This window comes from Microcebus murinus, chromosome 3 (assembly GCF_040939455.1).
Source record: "Microcebus murinus isolate Inina chromosome 3, M.murinus_Inina_mat1.0, whole genome shotgun sequence".
Taxonomy (NCBI): Eukaryota; Metazoa; Chordata; class Mammalia; order Primates; family Cheirogaleidae; genus Microcebus; species Microcebus murinus.
In genome coordinates this window covers 6,143,355-6,162,197 of record NC_134106.1, presented here as the reverse complement: position 1 = coordinate 6,162,197, position 18,843 = coordinate 6,143,355, and positions in this window count along the sequence as shown.

The following is an 18,843-nucleotide window of genomic DNA, read 5'->3' as shown; positions in this document are numbered from 1 at the left end:
CCCAGATTTTTGCTTCATTGTATTCTAGCGTTGGGTTAGTCTGGCTCCTGATCCTTTGCACGAGACCTAATTTTACCTCTTTTGCATCTTGCAGGACTTCTTTTTATCCTTGATGTGCTCACATTTTATGGTGATTGTGTCGGGGAGGGCATCTTCTCATCCATGGGATTGGGCACTCTTTGGGGCCTTCAGTTCCCAGAAATTTTCTTGATTGTACCTCAGTGCTTTCTGTTCCTGTGTTTCCTTGTTTTCTCTCTCTCTGGAGCTCTGTTTTCATATGTTGAATGTCTTGAACTAATCTTTCATTTTTTGCTCTATTTTCTGTTTTATCTTCCAGCTTTTCTAATGAGCTTTCCTTTTATGATATTACATTTTTTCTAACTGCCCTTTTTTGTTCTCTAAGTATTTCTCTTTTTGAGAAGAGTATTATTTCGTGGATGCCACATATCTTATTGTCCATCTGAGGATATTGATCATAGTTTCCCGTTTTGAAGTTTTCTTCTGTACGCGTTATTTCCGTTTCTGTCAATTCGCCCCTTTTCTCTGTGCTTTGGTCACTGTCTCTCATGTCAGGGACGTAATTCATTGTAAGAGAATACGGTTGGGCTGTTTCCTCGCGGGACTAACAATATCAGGATCTTCAGGTCTTTCTCTTGGGCTGGTTTGAGTTCACACACAAGAGCCTTTAGTCTTCCTTTGGAGGTGACAGGTTGGACACTCTGGAGGCCGAGTGAGAGACGAGGGCTGGGCTGGGTCGATATTCAGTCTGCAAACCTCGCTTAACCCTATTTCTGTGTGGTGCCCTGGCCTTGAGACCTGTTCTACCCTCTCCAGAGAATAAACCTACAGTCTTCTGCTGGGGTAGGAAATAGGACTTGAGGATCTAACTGGTTCTTAAGCTAACTTTCAAGTAATTCTGTTCATAGCTCTCCTTTCACCCTCACTTTCAGAAGCGCTGGGTGCCGCTGAGCCCTTTGTGGATTCTGCTGGGTAAGTCTGGCTTCTTTCTGGGGGGATCGACCTTGGGCCCAGGCCACAGGCTTTAGAGCGTGCTGAGTTCCCTCTGTAGCTGTGCCCCTTCCCAAGAGCCAAAAAGACACACCCACTCAGAGCGTGGACCACGTTCCCTCCTTCTGGAACATACTTCAGGGAAATGAGGCCTTGAAATTCCCTAAATGGTCCCAACCCTGCTCCCAGGACCTACATGGGACTCTTCCTACAGCAGATCCTGCTGGAGTGGCCCGTGTGGCCGGCGTGAGCAGTGGCGGGAGGTCTGGACTGAGCGATGACCAGGCCTTTCAGGTGCAGGATGGGGCTGGGGGAGGGGTGGAGGGAGGGCAGGGCGCTGTCCTTGTGCTGCCCTACTCTGCTCAGAGCTCAGCCTGGGAAGGACACACATCTGATCCTGTATGGTCGGCTTGAATGTGTCCCTCCCAAAAAAATATGTCAAAGTCCTAACCCCGGTACCTGAGAATGTGACCTTATTTGGAACTATGGTCATCGCAGATGTAATTAGTTGAGGTAGATTCACACTGGGGTAAGGCGGGCCTCTCATGCCATATGCCCGGTGTCCTTGTAGGAAGAGGCGACGAGCAGGCAGAGGTACCCGCAGGCACCGTGTGAAGAAGGAGCAGAGATGCAGCTACACGCCCGGGAACGCCAAGGACAGCCGGTCAGCACCAGGCACTCAGACACGCCCCAGAGCAGAGTCCCCCTCACGGCCCTCAGAGGACACCAACCCGCTGACACTTGGTCTTGGGCTTCTGGCCTCCAGAACCGAGAGAGAACAAGCCTCTGTTGTTGCAAAGCCCCTGTGTGCGGCCTTGGTTACAGCGGCCCCAGGAAGCCAACGCACTGGCCCCTCACGTCGTCGAGAATTGTCAAGGTAGAGGATAGAAGGTGTGGGTTTTTTTTGAATCTTTAAATAAAGGTTGTTATCTTGGTTTAGAATTTTGTTTTAAGCGTCAGGGTAGGTGGGCTTCCCTCCTGCTCCTGCTCCAACCTTGTGAGCGTTGAGGGGGAGCGGGCCCCGTGGCCTCCTCCCATTCTAGCTTGGGACTCGCCTTTAGCCTGCTGGCTTAGCCGGGCCCGGCGCTTTGCCGCTGCATGTCCCCTGGATGTCGTTCCTTGAGGGTCTGTGGCAGGATCCCGCTGTCTGGTGGGATCTTCTAGGATGGTGGAAATGTTCTTTATGGGCCCTGTTCAGCGTGGCGGCCCCAGCCACACGTGGTTGTGAGCACTTGCCATGCGGCTAGTGCAATTGAAGGGTACAATTTATGTTTCATTTATTTATTTCTTGAGACAGAGTCTCGCTCTGTTGCCCAGGCTAGAGTGAGTGCCGTGGTGTCAGCCTAGCTCACAGCAACCTCAAACTCCTGGGCTCAAGCGATCCTCCTGCCTCAGCCTCCCAAGTAGCTGGGACTACAGACATGTGCCACCATGCCCGGCTAATTTTTTGTATATATTTTTAGTTGGCCAATTAATTTCTTTCTATTTTTAGTAGAGATGGGGTCTCGCTCTTGCTCAGGCTGGTTTGGAACTCCTGACCTTGAGCCATCCGCCCGCCTCGGCCTCCCAGAGTGCTAGGATGACAGGCGTGAGCCACCGCGCCCGGCCTGAAGTGTAGAATTTATTTAACAAAAATGTAAACTTAGTCCTTGTGGCCAGGGGCTGCCATACTGGGGGGTACAGATCTACACTAAAACCAAACCAAACCAGGTTTTTGGTTTCGATGGATTCAGACAGGGAACTGCAGTTAAGGACTGTGTTGCACCCGCCGTCTTCACCCTACCATCTCTTATATGTTTTAACATTTATTTCAAAGAGATCTGGGAACTAAACTAGCAACGGTGAGTTTAAACATAAGGTCTGGCTCTGTGTAGTAGCTGAGCCCTGTTTCGTGGCTCTGTGTGCAATGAGGTAGCTTTTGTGGCCGTCCTTCCCGTCACAGGTGAGGGCTGAGGCAGGTAGGGAGGGCGGAGGGGCCGTCTGTGGTCACAGAGTGAACGGGGGTCTTCGGCCCTCGGCAGGTAGGCTGGAGGCCTCTGGGGACGGCCGGGGCACACCTGCCTCACTCCCGACCGTCCGGGTTGGCCTCCCAGGCCCTGCGGCCACCTGTCTGCTGGAAAACAGATTGGGTTGGTAAAAATATGTGTGTGTGTTCTCACAGAACCTGAGAAAATCACACCTCCACTTTGACAAAAAAGTCTGTTTGTGCGGCTCCAATAATCACTTCCTAACTGGTGGGATCGCAGGCCATATGTCTGCCAAGCGGCTAGCCGCGGAGACGTCCTACCTCCGTCGCGCCTCGCAAAATACCTTTTTCTAGCAGATCAGCTCCAAAATAAAAAGGAACGAGCCACAGGCTCCTGCTTCCAAACGATGCTCCCGAGGAGAACTGCTCCTGGAGACGGTGGGGGCTTGGAAGCCGGCCTGGCGGGCTCACCTCTCGGCCTGCTTAAGGGCGAAGGCAGCCAGTGGGACTTTTAAAGTTTGGGGGTTGGTCCAGTGCTGGGGAGCGAGGGAAGATGCTGGCGCCCAGAGAGCGTGAAGCAGGCCTGGACTGGATGGGAAAGGGGCTGTCTGCAGAAAGCGGGGCTTGTTGGGGACTTGGTTTCTTGGGGGGACACTCCAGCCCCTGCTGGGGACTGGCCGTCCAACTCTAGCCAGTCTCAGCGTCTAATCCTCACTGCCATCGAGCTCCATTTGTGACGTTCCATCAGCTCAGACAGTGAAAGGAGCCACCTGTCCTCAGGACAGAGCATGAGCAGGTCTCCAGGTATGAAGGGGCCTGCCACTGGGCTCCACTCCTGAGAGGTGGCTCACGAGTTTGACCTTGGAGGTGACCATTGACCCCTGGAAGCTGATGCGCACACAGAAAAATGACAATCCACATTCCTGGAAAGAGTTTTTCTCTCTGCATCCATTGCCCAGAGCCAACTAGCGCTACTCTAGAATGACAGACAGACACCTTTTCCCGCCACGCTGTTTCTGGAATGAACCTGTCCCCCCACAGTTAGCTTTGTGGCCTTAGGTAGATCTAAATGTCTCATGTCTTGGTTTTCTCACCGGTGGCTCCAAAGGGTAGTGTGAGAAGAGATCAAGTTGAGAAATGCAAATATACTTCAATAAAGTGGTTGACTTTTGTGCCCATTTCAGTTTTATAGTAAAAAAAATTACGTTCTGTAAGTAAGCGTGGGTTTTCAGTTTGCTGTGTGCCAAAGCAAGATGCCTTGTCCCCCTCCCCTTTGAGAAGTTCTGACACTCTGGCATGGCCTGAATTCAGCAGCGGCTGGCTGGGAAGATTCCAGACGCTCACCTGCCGCAATTTCCTTCAGCCGGCAGGAGGGGCGTGCTGACGGGGGTGGCCGGCCTCGGCCTCGGTCAAGCAGGCTCTGTGGTCCCGGCCAGCCCTGCCGACCGCGGCGGCGACATGTCGACACTCGCTTATCTCTGGGGTCCTGCTCAAGCTCCCTGTGTCCCCGGTCCCAGGAGGAGTCTGTGGAGACCAGTGACTTCACGCTTGTCACCACATCCGGTTTGTGAAGCTGCTGATCAGGCAGGAAACACAAAGGACACTCCCCGTGGTGGGCACCGGCCAAGGGGCCCCAGGAGGGAGCCCAGTGTGACGAAGGAGAGACGCAATTTACTCGGGAGCCTGGAAGAGAGGCTGGCATCCTAATGTCAGGTATGGGTCCCGCGGTCCTGCCTCCAATGTTTTTTCCTCGTATCTTCCTCTGGGGACCCTCCCCCGCCCCTCGCATGCTGTCTGCTCCTCTCCCGCGTACCACTGTCTGCGCAAATGGCAAATGGGTTATTTCTGAACTTGCCCTGTCTCGCCTCCCAGACCCTTAACTGCTCGAGGGTCGTGCCTGTCGGAAACACCTTGTTATCTTCCTCGTGTCCAGCCAAGGGCCTGGCAAGAGGGCGCGTGCTGAAGGCCTGAGCCCTGGGTCCCCGGGTCCCTGGGTCCCCGGGCCAAGCAGTTTCTGACCCCAGCAGGCTGGGGCGCTGCAGAGGTGGCTCCAGCCCTACTTGGCTGCCACTGTAGGGAATCGAAAGCCGGGAGGCCGTGCCCTGGGAGGTCTCGGCAGACGGTGGCTCCCTTCCCTATCTCCTTGGGGTTCAGTGTCTCTGCGCCAGGTGTAACCTCTCCCTGCTGGGCGGTCCCTCATTCCACCACTCCCTCATTGGCACCAGCCTTTCCCAGCCCAGCATCTGTCTCACCTCCCCCTTCCCTTTAGGGCCAGGCTTCTTCCAGGATGTCCACTGGGCCTCATCCCTCCCCCCGTCGCATGAAATGGCTCTGGGTCTCATGTGGCCTGTTGGTGGCCCGCTATTTGCCATATCCAGTGTGTGCTTTTTGGTCTTCGCGGGACTTGCCCCGTTGATGACCCTTCTCAAAGCCCCACTCCCAGTGTCCGAGGACCCTCTCCTATTCCCCTCCTTGTGTGGCAGTGTCCCTCCTGCCCCTTTGTGGGCACCTTGTCCTCCTCTTCCCCTGACCGTCATCGTCCTTTGCTCTGCGCACGCCACGGCACGTCCAGATGTTCTCTTTCCTCCCACCGGTTGTCGACTACCACCCGGAAGCTGACACCCCCAGATCCACAGCTGCAGCTTCAGCCTGTTTCCTGACTTTATTTTTATTTGTGTTTTCTCTGTGTCATCTGTTTATCGTCACAGCACCTCCAACGCGCCTGTCTGAAATAAAAGTAATGGCTTATCATCCAGCATCTCCTGCCTTACTTGGTGGTGCCACCGTTCACCTGGCCACCCAGGCACGTCACCCTAGACTGCCCGCTTTCCCCAGCCCCCTGCTCAGAGTCCCCCTGGCAGTCAGGTGGGCTGGGCCACACTGGGGCAACAAATATCCCTGTGGTCTCAGTGGCTTCATATGTCTGGCGTGGGCGGGCTGGCAAGCCTCCTAGCTGCTCACCTCCAGGGAGCCACTCAGGGATCTTGTCTTGCTCCAGCTGTAGCTGTGCCACCTGGAACAGGTGACTCTGAGCGGGCTGCAGAGGGGAAGACCAGATGAGAGGGCCCTGCAAGCTGTTTATGGGCCAAGCCTGAAAACAAACAGGTTACAACTCTTTTGCCCCCTTCCCCTGGCCAGAACTAAGTCCCCTGGCCCCTGAGCCGACTGCCTGGGAGGCTGGGAAATGTAATGTCCCCGTGCATGGGGAGTGCAAAGGGTCTGATGTGCTCATAGCATTGCTCCTGCCACAGCCCTGGCCCTAGTGAGAGCCCTGTCTGTCGTCTCCTGCCGGACTGAAGAGTCTTCCTGCTTGCAATCTCTGCCCTTCCAGTCGGGCCGTCTCCCCTTGCTCTTGGAATAAGGCACCACAGCTGGACTCGCAACCTCGCCAGTCTCGTTTCTCACTACCGTCCCCGGCACGGGGAGCCGCAGCACCCTGCCTTTGCCTCCAGGTGTTCTCTCTTCCAGAGCAGGCTCGGATCTGCCTGCGGGAGTGGGCTCCCAGGGCACCGCCGGGGCCCATCTGCTGCAGGCCGAGTCAGGGGCTTCCTCCGCGGGTCTCCAGAGCCCCCCAGGTGCCCTGCGTTAGAATACTCTTCGCACGTTGTTGTCTCTGCTTTTCAGAGAGTCTGACTTCACCCACTCGACAGAAGGCTAACAGGCTTCCTGTGCGCCAGTCCTGTACCGAGAGCTTTGCACATTTTAAAACTCACTCGATCCTTACCGCACCCGTGAGAGAGTCATTATCGTGATTTCTATTTTAAAACGTAACGGGGAAACTGAGGCACAGAGGTGTTAAGAAACTTGCCCAGGCTCTTGCAGCCAGCAAGTGTTGGAAGCAGGCAGGCTCCAGGCCCACACGTGTCACTGCCATGCTCCGTGGCCCCTGTGGCCCGGGCTCCTCAGCCACACATCGCTGCCACTCCCGCTCTGCACCCCCGGAACGCTGGCCCGGAGTACGTCCCCGCTCACGGGCTCTCGGACGCACGTGTGAGCGAGTTCCACCTTCTAGTTTTCTTCTACTCCCTCCTCCACTACTTCCATCCACCTTTCCCTTAGAAACCTCCCTGCCGCGTTTTCCTTCCCGGTCTGTGTCTGTAACTTAGGAAGCCAGAAAACAAATCCATGAGACTCTCCCTAGACTTTGCGCACACAAATGACTTGATCTGATCCCTAAAGGTGAGCACCACTCCTCCCAAACGGTCACTCCAGGATGTCATCGCCGTCTAAAATATTTTGGTTGGCTCCTTTGGGAGCTGATTGCAGAGATAGCTCACTGGTTGACACAGGAAAACCGTTTCTGCGACCTTATCTCACCATCTGCAGGGTACGAACAATATCAAAGGGATTCTCCCACGTTTACTAACCAGAAGTGCTTTGCCCAACATGTCTTCCATTTAAGTAAGTGCACAGAAATGGCATACTTTAAAATCCCCGTACCCCGCATGGCTGCCAGGACACAGGGGGGCAGACAGGGGCACTGCATTAGTGTCCTGGGGCTTCCCTAGCAGAGGACCCCACACTTGGGGGGCGGGGGGTGGGGGGGGCTGGGACCACAGAAATCTCTGTCCTCAGTCTCGGAGGCTGGAGGTCTGAGATCGAGGTGTGGACGGGCTTGGTTCCTCCGGAGACCTGGCTCTACCCGTGTCTTCACCTGGTCGTCTCTGCACGTCTCTGTGTCCTAATCGCCTCTGCTTAGGTGCACACTGGCCAGATCGCATCAGGGCCCACCCTAGTGACCTCATTTTAACTCAATCACCTGTTTGAAAGGCCTGTCTCCAACTGCAGTCACATTCTGAGGTTCTCGGGGTTACGACTTTCAACATACGAATTCTGGGGGACACGATTCAGCCCCAGACAGGCCCTGATGGAAGCTCCGGCTGTTCCCGCTCTGTGTGCAACCGTTCCGCGACCTTGGCCATGACCCGGCCTCTCCCTGGGCTTCAGTGTCCTTATCACCAGCTAGGGTGGGGTGGGGGGCAGCCCGACAAGCCCACCCTGGGCCTTTTACAGCTTAAAAAAAACCCACGATAACCTATAAAAGCATCACTTTAGAAAGATATACTGCTCTTGTGACCTAGGTAACACAGGGCTGTTGGTGTTCAAGGCCCTTAGTCCCTGGTGTGCTCTGATGTTTCTCAATATTTGACCACAAACTTTATGATCCCCGTTGTTGTCGGGGAACATTTCTCCTCAGTTTGAAAGTAACAGCAGCATAGTCTCAGCTAGGAACCTCCTCGGCGAAGTGCTGTTGGTCTTTTCTAGCGTGTTTAGTCCCGAGGCAGAAGCTCATGGAAGGAAGGAAGGTGTTTGGTGCTTTTCAATCGAGTGAAGGCATTTTCTTTGCAGGGCAATTCCATGTACAAGCACCATTAAATATCAAAGCCAAAACGGACCAACGAGGGTGCAAGAAAGAGTTAGCAAGGATGCAAAACCCCTCTTCCTGTGGGCGCGAAGGCAGGCTGGCTCTGTCACCGCGCTGCTCGGCTAGCCAGGAACCCATCTGCGACCTTGAGTGTCCCGGAGTCCCATGGCACGGCCAGCGCCTCAGAAACGAGCCCGGAGCAGGTGCCTCAGCCCTGCCATATGAGCAGTGGCGCGGTGGGGATGCAGCGCCCCCCGCGCCGGCCTCCCGCTTGCCCAGCAGCAGCCGCGCCCGGCCACGTGGGCTTCCTTCCTCGGGGGTGGGAGGGAGAAGGGCAAAGTTGGGGTCTCTCAGCAGGACCTGGGTTCCCTGCCATTGCCATCCCTTAAGTGGGGTGCTTGGTTCTCCTCTTCCCTTCTCGAAGCTGTTTTTCAAAGCCAGCTCCACGTACTTGTGCAGACAACCGAACGTTCCAGATTCTTAGCTTCCTTACCCGCGAAATTGCAATAGCGACACCCAGGAGGGCAGCTGCCAGGGGTGCACGAGGTGTTGGCTGCACAGAGCTCAGAGCTCAGCACATGGCAGATATTGTATTGTTAACTCAGTTAGAACATCTGTTGATTTGGGTCGGATTGGGTGTGTCTGGACGCTGGGGAGATGTTCCTGTTGGGAATACTGTTTAGCAATTCTTGAGTTCAGCTCGGGCATCTTTGTCATCAGCGTGCAGGGCGCTTTTACCTGTCTCCAGCACTGTTGCATGCCTCCCCTCCCCCAGCTGCTCCCGGCCTATGAGATCAGCACCGTTGTTTCCATTTTATATGAGGAATAAATAGACTGAAAAAACAGAAGCCCCCTTGGGTTACCTGTGCAGGGTCATTCAGGTTCTAAGAGGACAAGGAAAGCCCCGAGGACAAGCACAAACTTCCGGTCTGTGCTTCTGTTGCCCAGGGACCAGGCTATTTTATAGTCTCAGTGTTTCACGACTCTTTTGCAAGAGCCCCGTGTCCAGCTCTGCGTGTGTCCGTACTGAACGCGGGAGGCTTTGCACACTGGTCACAGAAGCTGAGTGGGTTTCAGTTTACCTGGTCACACTGGCTTAGAGTCCATATTGGAGGCACCGTGTGAATATTTCAAGCTAGAGTGATTACTTGGCCTTATTGAGGTATTATCTCTTGACCACATTAGGAAAGCTATTCATGCAGTATCGCTTAAAGGAAACATGCATTAAAAACTGAGGTGGGCTGTGGCCCAGCAAGGCCAAATCCCATGATGCTCTGTTTGGCATATTGTCAGTAATTGCAAAGGACCAATATCTTCTCCTGCTGTGAGAAACAGTAAATTGACTGAGGACATCCAGGGTTGCAATTCCAGGAGACAGAGGATTTTGGCTTATATGGAGTTAACCAAGGGGCAGGCCAAAGATCAACTGTTGGTTTCTGCCCAGAGTTCTCTTAATCCTAGTTAAAGCACCTAAGATCTTTATGGCTTCAGGTTGGGCCTTGACGGTATCTCTTTTTCCAGCAAGTTTTCCTCTCTCCAATTGCATACCACAGTTGCCCTGTCAGCAGGGCATTCTGTGTGTGGTTTTTGTTAGGAGGCGAGGCAGGCAGGGGATTTGCACTTTGATCTTCCCCATGGAGGTGGATACCTGCCCAGGACAAAGGGCAAGGAAACAGAACTCCAAAATGCACGTGGCCTGGCAATGCCCAGTTTGCGTTCCTTCTTAAATGGTGATGGCTGGGGGTGGATATGGCAAAACTGGTAAAATTAATGTGGGATGCTAACCTCATCAACAGGCGGGAAAGGGGCACCCATTGATCCTGAAATGTTGGCACTGCCCAAAGAGCTAGTGGTCCCCAGTACAAGGCTGGGGGCCAAGCACAGCCCCCTAGATTGTTTTGGAGGGGTCTCTAACTTGCAGGTGGTAGGGGAGGAGAAGGGGTCTAGTGGCAAGTGTGGCAGAGTGGAGAGACACCAGCTTTGGGGCAGGTGTATCCAGTTTCGAATCTTGTTCTGAAACTGCCAGTGCCTGTCACAGACTGGATTGTGTTCCCCCAAATTCTTATGTTGAAGCCCTAACCCCAGATGTGATGGTATTTGGAGGTATTTGGGGTTAATTGAGGTCATAGGGGAAGGGTCCTACTTCAATGAGATTGGTGGTCTTTTAAGAAGGGAAGAGAGAGACGGATTTTGCTTTCTCTCTCTGCCACGTGAGGACACAGTGGAAAGTGGCTGTCTGCAAGCCAGAGAGAGAGCTGCCACCAGACACCGGCTCTGCTGGCGCTGGGCCGTGGGGAGATGGATTTGTGCTGTGTGAGGCACCCAGCCTGTGGCATTTTGTTATGGCAGCCTGGGTTGACTAAGACAAATTATTCAACCTCTCAATCCTTCTCAACAACTTCTTGATGTAAAATAAAGATGATAGCACTGATCTCAAAGAGGCGGTAAGGGAATTCAGCAAAATAATATCTGCAAAATGCCTGGCTCGTGGCAGATGCACCAAAATGCTGTTTTCTATTTGTTTGAAGGCTTCAACCACCAAGGCCACATCTTGGTCATTTCGGCTCCCCCGGTGCCTGGCACAGAGGAAGTTCCCAGCTAGTGCTGGTTGGATGAACGAATGGATGGATGGATGGATGGATGGTGGATGGATGGTGGATGGATGGATGGATGGACGGACGGTGGATGGATGGATGGATGGTGGATGGATGGTAGATGGATGGATGGATGGATGGTGGATGGATGGTGGATGGATGGTGGATGGATGATGGATGGATGATGGATGGATGGTGGATGGATGGTGGATGGATGGTGGATGGATGGTGGATGGATGGATGGATGGACGGTGGATGGATGGATGGATGGTGGATGGATGGTGGATGGATGGATGGATGGTGGATGGATGGTGGATGGATGGTGGATGGATGGTGGATGGATGATGGATGGATGATGGATGGATGGTGGATGGATGGTGGATGGACAAGCGGGCAGAGCCTGCCACTCTGAGGGGCGGCACGACTGGACCTCCCCATGGCCACATCGCGTGCTGTTCGGAGGCTTTCCCTGCAGCTCCGGCCCAAGTCACCTGACCACCACGCTGCTGTCCACGGTCAGAGCAGGATGCTGGGCTGGCATTGGCAGAAGCTGCCTTTGGGGGATTGGGATTAATTTCCATCAATCATGATTCTGGCTTTGGTCTTTTCTCATTTCCTTTGGACTAGGGCACAAGGGTGGCAGAGCTTCCATCTGCTGCTCCAGAGCTGCAGGCAGCAGCCCCCACTCCTGTGCTCTGGGCACGCGGAGACCCCCAGCTCGTGAGTGAGAATGGAGATGGGAAGCCGGGCCCTCTGGCTTTGCTGTGGGGAGCTTCCCCGACCCTGGGCGGCCGGCCCTCCCTGCTGCCTCCCGCCACAACCCCCCAGCCTGCTCCCCATGCCACCAGCCTCCAGCCCCTCAGCCAGGAGGTGTTGTCAGGAAGTGGGGCCATCTCCGTGGTCTGCTATGTCCTCAGTTTCCCTCAGGAATGACCCCATGTCATAGTGTCAGCGAGCAGTTCTCATAGGGCAAGGAGTGATTCTTGGCTAGCAGTCAGATGAGTTTAATTTATGGCAGCATTTTTTTTTTCTTTACAAGAAATAAAGGACAAGAGTGTCTTGCTGAGTCAACACAGCTGCTGTGTCACGGCTCACCTGGCCGGGCAGTCCTCAAACCCATTTCCTGCCGCAAGTCAAGGTGGTTCATCCCTGAAAGTGCTCGGCACTGCTGGGGCCTGGGGGAGGAGCCCCCAAACTGGGGGCGGAGCTGGGTGGAAGGAAGTAGGACAGACGGGACCTCCAGAAGGGGTTCTAGCCCTTTCCTTTTACACTCAGGTACAGTGAGGCCCCCCCAGGAGAGGAGACTTGTCTGCGGTCCCTGTGGGTGGTGTCCGGGGTGGGGCTCAGTTGACAAGGTGCAGCTGCTGGTGCTGCCTGAGCAGGCCCCCCCCCTCCAGAAAAACGTGGGAGGGCCAGGCGGGGGGCGGGGGGACCCCACCTTGGTGTCTGCAAGGATGAAGGAGAAACGTGGAGAAGGCAACTGCTACTTGCCTGTGTCCCACTGAGGCTCAAACACCCGGCTGCATGCGACCAGGCGTTTTTCTCTTAAAACAAAAAAAGAAAGATCGGCGTTGTGCCTTAAGGGCTATCTCTCAAAGCCTCTCTCCCCGCAGTGCTGGCGGGGGAAGCAGTGTGCAGTGCTTTGTTTGTGGGCAACAGAGAATTTAAGTGTCTGGCCCCAAGTGACACAGGTTCATAGATGGGGACAGAAGGTCTTTTATTCTCCACTCCCAGTGTCACTGAACCAATGGCCTAGACCTGTATCTGAGGGACCTTCACGGGAATTAGGGATAGGCGTGTTCTACGTGCTGCATCACAGCGAAGAGCTTGGACCTATGTGCAAAGTGACCCTGAGACAGATTTCTGCCCAGCCCAAGAGAGAACAAAAGTCCCTTTGAGCTGCCTGTCACGGGGATGGCCCCAGAGCCTGTGGGACCCGCCACTAGGGGGGCTTCTTAGACAGGTCCAGTTCCACAGTGATCGTAAAGACCTTCGGCGCCTGGGTCTGAGGGAAGATGGCGAACCCAGTGTGCCATGTGCCAGGACCCCCAGAGGAGCTGCCCCTGGCTCTGGGGGACTCGCTGCCCGGGGCCTCCAAGGAGAACGGCCAGTGGAGCGGCCTTCGGCAGGTGTGGCCCCCGAGGGTGCTGTGCTCTCCCCCTCAGGAGAGCGGAAGCCACCCTTGTCACCAGGAGACCCCAGGCGCAGGCAGGGGGGGGCAGTGTGGACGGCCAGAGGGCCCCTGTGTGGTGGGTTTAGAGAACTGTGGGTAAACAGACCTGCTCAGGGGATCTTTCTGTCAGAAAGCAAGGGGCTTTTTTTTTTTGGCAGGTTAATAATAGCAGGGAGCAGCCTTTCCCTGTTTGGCGTGGAAGCCTGTGAAAATACCCAGCGCTCCCGGGTCTCGGGTGTCGCTGACAAAGGCCTGGGGCCCAGCGTCTGTTTAGCGGTGGGTTGGCCTGAGGGGAGAGCGCTCGGCTGGAGGAGTTTTGATTCTGAAATCTGGCTCAGGTGCGGCCCTGACTGAGGAAGACAGCTTTCCACCTGGGACACCAGGAGTTAGAGCCTCTCACTGGTTCCTGGGAGCGTGGCGTCGCCCTGGGAGGAGGCAGGGCTTGGCGGACTGTTCTAGACCCCTCTCTCTCTGATGGCCTGCGACCTTGCCCAGGGGCTCCTCCCACCTGTGACCCTGCCTCTGACGTCTGGGCTTTGTGTCTGTTTTCGCCCAGGCCCTCCCCGATGCCCCTGCAGACCTGAACTCTGGCTTCCGCAACGTGGTTGGTCTCAGGAAGCACCAGGGGCCCAGGTCTGGACACTCTGAGCCCCCCACCCCACCTGCCTCAACACCCACCGGGTTAACCCCCACAGGGGATTGGGCAGGGTGTTTTCCCACACCCCAGCTCACCTGTGTGCAGGTGGTGCCTCCTCACGTCCCCCTCTACCCCCCAGTGGTGGGAGCGGTGAGGACTGAGGCCAGCTCCAAGGACGGCTGTGGGAAGTGGTGGAAACTGTATTTCCAGGAGGGTTGAATTATTCTTAGCAGCTAGCCCCTCCCTGCCTCAAAGGTGGCACCTCAGGCCTGACGGTCTCCCAAACCAGAGACCAGAGATTCTCTTCTGAGCCCCCCTTGCATAAGCCCAGCACCCTGCCTGCAGCCCAGTCCTGGTTACGTCCCCCCATTTCCACTCCCACCGCCTGGGTTCAGGCCTTCACGGTATGTTGTGTATTCACTGCATGTTGTATATTCATCATATGTTTTATATTAATTGTATGTTATATACTCTGCATGCTGTATACTCATCATATGTTACGTACACATTGTACATTGTAGAATCATCATATATGACACATTTGTGTGTTGCATATTCACCTTATACTGTATATTGTAGACTCATCGTATATTACACGTTTGTATGTTGCATACTTACTGCATATTGAGTGGTGTCTATACGTCTGGACTCCTAAGTGCTGTCCCCATGCCAGGTCTCACGACTCCAGGTTGGCCCCCACGTCCCAGCCCTGTGCAGACCGCTCTGTCTCCCGCCCTGTGAGCTGCCTCCTTGTACCCGAGGCCCCTGTGCTGGCCTTGTCCCCAGCTTCCTCCCTGACTCTGTTGCTCCTGCCCAGTCCCGTGTGGCCCTTGACGGTGTGTGGCTGGGCTGGCTGTGCCAGTGCTGCTGTCTCTGCTGGGACTTGCCATTCCCACGTTTTGGATCAGCCACCAGGTACGTTTCGGAAATAAGGACTACAGTTAAATAGCGTATGATGGGGCGCAGACGCATCCGTGGACTTGACCTCTGTCAAGTTTGTGAGTTTGTCAGCGGGCCGAGGCTAAGGGAAGGTGGCAGACAGGCTTAAGTCCTGGGGTTGGGCTTAAGGGTGATTTTGGACTTGAATTCTTAATCTTAATTCTTAATCTCATATAGTTTTTTTCAATAAAGTAACATTATGAAAAGTAAAAGTGATGTTGTTATAACGTATTTTTTCAAAAATTTTTGTAGAATGGAGAAACATTCACCGGGTAGAGCTATACAGAAAGGAATAAGCCAATCACAGCTTCTATGCATTGGACTACATGGTATCTTTGGAAAGTTTACAGGACAAAAGCCACTGCAAAATGCCTCCTGTGCTTGGTGGGTAGATCTGCATTTGGCTGAGCCGCAAACCTCATTTCCAGGGCAGCCGCTGCCTTCGGAAGAGCCCAGTCTTCGGCAGTGAACCAAAGTGGCTTCCAAGTCCCCGTGACAGTTCTGAGAGCTTGGCGGCTGCAGTGTTCCCCTGCGAGGAAGCGAGAGCGCAGAGAAGTGTTCTGGGGCCGAGAGGGACCTGTCCCCGGTGCAAGGAAGGTCCCAGGCAGCTCAGCAACCACAGGCTGGCAGGCAGAGCCACCAGGAAGTAGATGCGTCCCCGTGTGCTCCCCAGGGCCACCTTCCTGTGGACGAGATGAATCTGCTTTTAAAATCACATCCGCATCATTATTTATTGAAGAGGAAGGGAAGATTCATTATCTTTCCCTAGCACATGGCCGACAACTCTTTTGGCAAGTCTATGATGACCGAGAAAAGCTTCCTGGGAGGCGACAGGTCACCTGGGATGGGGTGAGAGGGCGCATGGGGAGTGGGCAGCGAGGAGGAAATGAATAGAGCTTGTTTAACTGCGCAGGGCAGCTGACATGTGAGCCCCTCCTGTCACATTGTAAGACGGCTTGCTTATTTTTAAGTGTGAGCATAAATCCAGATTTACCCAGGAAGTATAACCTGTGCTTTGATTGGTAGGAGGGAACATTTCCTTTCTAGGGGATTAATGGATAGAAAGGTATACTGGTGTGCGTGCGTGTGTGTGTGTGTGTGTGCATTTGTGCACCTGTGTGCTTGCATATGACGGTAGGAGCCACAGCCCATGGCTTCTTCTCACAAGAATTTTTAATCTACTCTTTTTTTTTTTTTTTTTGAGACAGAGTCTCACTCTGTTGCCCAGGCTAGAGTGCCATGGCATCAGCCTAGCTCACAGCAACCTCAAACTCCTGGGCTCAAGCGATCCTCCTGCCTCAGCCTCCTGAGCAGCTGGGACTACAGGCATGCACCACCATGCCTGGCTAATTTTTTCTATATATTTTTAGTTGGCCAATCAATTTCTTTCTATTTTTAGTAGAGACGGGGTCTCGCTCTTGCTTAGGCTGGTCCTGAACCCCTGACCTTGAGCAATCCACCCACCTCGGCCTCCCAGAGTGCTAGGATTACAGGCGTGAGCCCAGCGCCCAGCCCTTAATCTACTCTTATAGTGAAGGAAACCACAGATTGCTCAAAATAGAAGAACAATTAAATATATCAAGGGAAGACGTAATGATTTATCAGTTTGCTAGGACTGCCATAACAAAACACCTGCCAAACAAAACACCAGACTGGGCGGCTTAAACTACAGAAATTTACTTTCTCACAGCTCTGGAGACTGGAAGTCCAAGATCAAGGTACCTGCAGCGTTGGTTCCTCCTGAGGCTTCTCTCCCGGGCTTGCACGCAGCTGTCTTCTCCACGCGTCCTCACCTGGTTGCTCCTCCGTCTGTGTGTCTGTGTCCTAATCTCCTCTTCTTAGAAGGACACCAGTCCTGTCGGGTTAGGGCCCACCCATACACCCTCATTTCACTCATTTCATCTTACTGACCTCTCTAAACTTCCAACTCCCAAGACAGTCACATTTTGGGGTACAGGGATTGGTACTCCAACATACGAATGTTGGGGGTGATGCAATCCAGCCATTTACGACAGAATCATGGATGTAGACGTGTGGCGTGGCGCCTGGCTTGGCTGAGGTGCCCGCTGGATGTCCCCCTCGTGCTCTACCCGTCCTCCCTGCTGTGTCGCGGGGTACATCTTCGCCATGAGGAGCAGCGTGAGCCTGGACAGGGCACAGGGCACAGGGCACAGGGCACAGGGCACAGGCAGGCTCTGCCCTGGTTTTGAGTTCCTCTGCCCCAGCCTTGGAGGCTCTTCGCAGAGATGTTTCACATGTCTTGTGAGGGACTCTCATGGAATTACTGCTGCTTTCTCTCTCAGCAGGGTCTGGGTAGAGGGCCTCCAGCAGAGGTTGGACTTTTGGGGGGTCCTTCAGGTCCCTGTGGGCATGTGTGATGCCTCCACAGGGCGAGAAGGGGCCAGGTGTCATGGTTGTTCAGATGGGGAGGACAGTGGAAGGGAGGCTGGGTGGCTGTCCATGGCCAAGTCCACTAGAGGCAGTGCCCAGGTCTCTGGATGCTGTCCGTGTTTCTTGTTACACCTGCAGCACACCTCAGTGCCCTCCCCACTCTGAGATGGTCCCAGCTGTGGCACCTGGTGAGCAGGGGTGCCACTCGGGAGCGTGGTGGGGAGAGGCTGTCTCTCGGGACCAGCCTCTCGAGGAGCTGTTCCTGTTTCCTCTGCTCTCCAGCCCCTCCATGGACTCTTGACATCTTTTCTATGTGTCTGTCTGTCTGTCTGCTACCACACTCCCTATGCAGTTAGGAAGTTTGTGCATTGCAAAACCTACACCACTGTGCATGACAGCCCTGGACTCGGATGTATTGTTGATCGACAATAAGCTCCCTAAATGCAGGAGTGAGTTCTGATTCAGCTTTCTGTGGGCATGCCCAAACATGCTGCAAGGCACGTACCAAGCTTCATTTATATATGCTCTTTGAATAAATGAATGAATGAATTTTAACATGGAATTTTGGACGTGGAAGAAGTTTCCTGTTCCTTTCTCTTGATAGCTGTGGAAATCTGCATCTCCTTGAATGCTCCCAGGGATGGGATGCTCACTCACAAAACAGCAATTTTCCTGTTGGGAAATGTTGACAGTCAAAACATTGTTTTTAACAGCAGCTGCAGCCCCGCTCCCTCTCTTGTGTGTCTAGTGGTCTTAGTCCCGGACAGGACCTTGGAGAGCTCCCATCCAGGGATTCTCAGAAGGGAGGAAGAAGCCTTCTGGGTGGGAGTGAGTGGACCAGAAAAGTTGCACAACATTTGAAAAAGCCTATGCACTATTACATATTTTGAAATTTGGAAAATGAAGGAAAAACTATTATTATTTTCATAATAAAAACTATTGATAATAAAGGCAAGAGTAATTGCCAGGGGCAAGGGATGGCCAGGGGCCAGGCAGAGAGTGATAAGCAGACGTCTCTAAATTTACCGGGTTGTGTTGTTTTGGGGTTTGAACCACAAAAACCACACACACACAAAAATGAATGTGTCACCTATGCAGAGAAAAATGAAAGATGCTAAAATCAAAAGCAGGAAGAACAAACACAAATTTGCTCAGTGGGGGTAAGACATAATGATTCCAACAACACACCATCTTGTTCCCAACTTAACTTCCTTTTTGTGCCAAAAGTGGATGTGTTTTAACAAAAGTCAACAAACACGCAGGCAGTCGAGCCCCCTCTTTGGAAGGAGCAACGTGAAGCACAGAGAGGTTAAGTGTTAGGTCCAGTTCCCAAACAAGTCAGCTCAATCCATCCTCCCACACCACCCCCCGAAGCTCAGCTGGCAGATGGATTTTGTAGAAACTGTTCTGGCCTGAGCATTCAGCTGGTGGCGTCCGCCGGCCCCTCCACTGGGGATTTCGTGGGTTACTGATTTGGAGCCGACATCGCGTGTAGCTGAGGGCTCTGCAGCTATTGATAGTAACCTTTTAAAAAAGTGACTTCACTTCACTGAGCCTTTGCCTCGCTTTAAAATAAATCGCAAACCAATTATCTTGTGAACACATGAGAAGGTGCTCAACTTCCTGCTTCGTAAATGCAAGTCAGAACAAGATGCTATTTTTTCTCCAATTGTATCGGCAAAGATGAAAAAGTTTGATTATCTTTAGTAGTGACTGGGGTGTGAATGACTAGAGCTCTCAAACACTGTTGGTGGTTGTATAAATTAGACT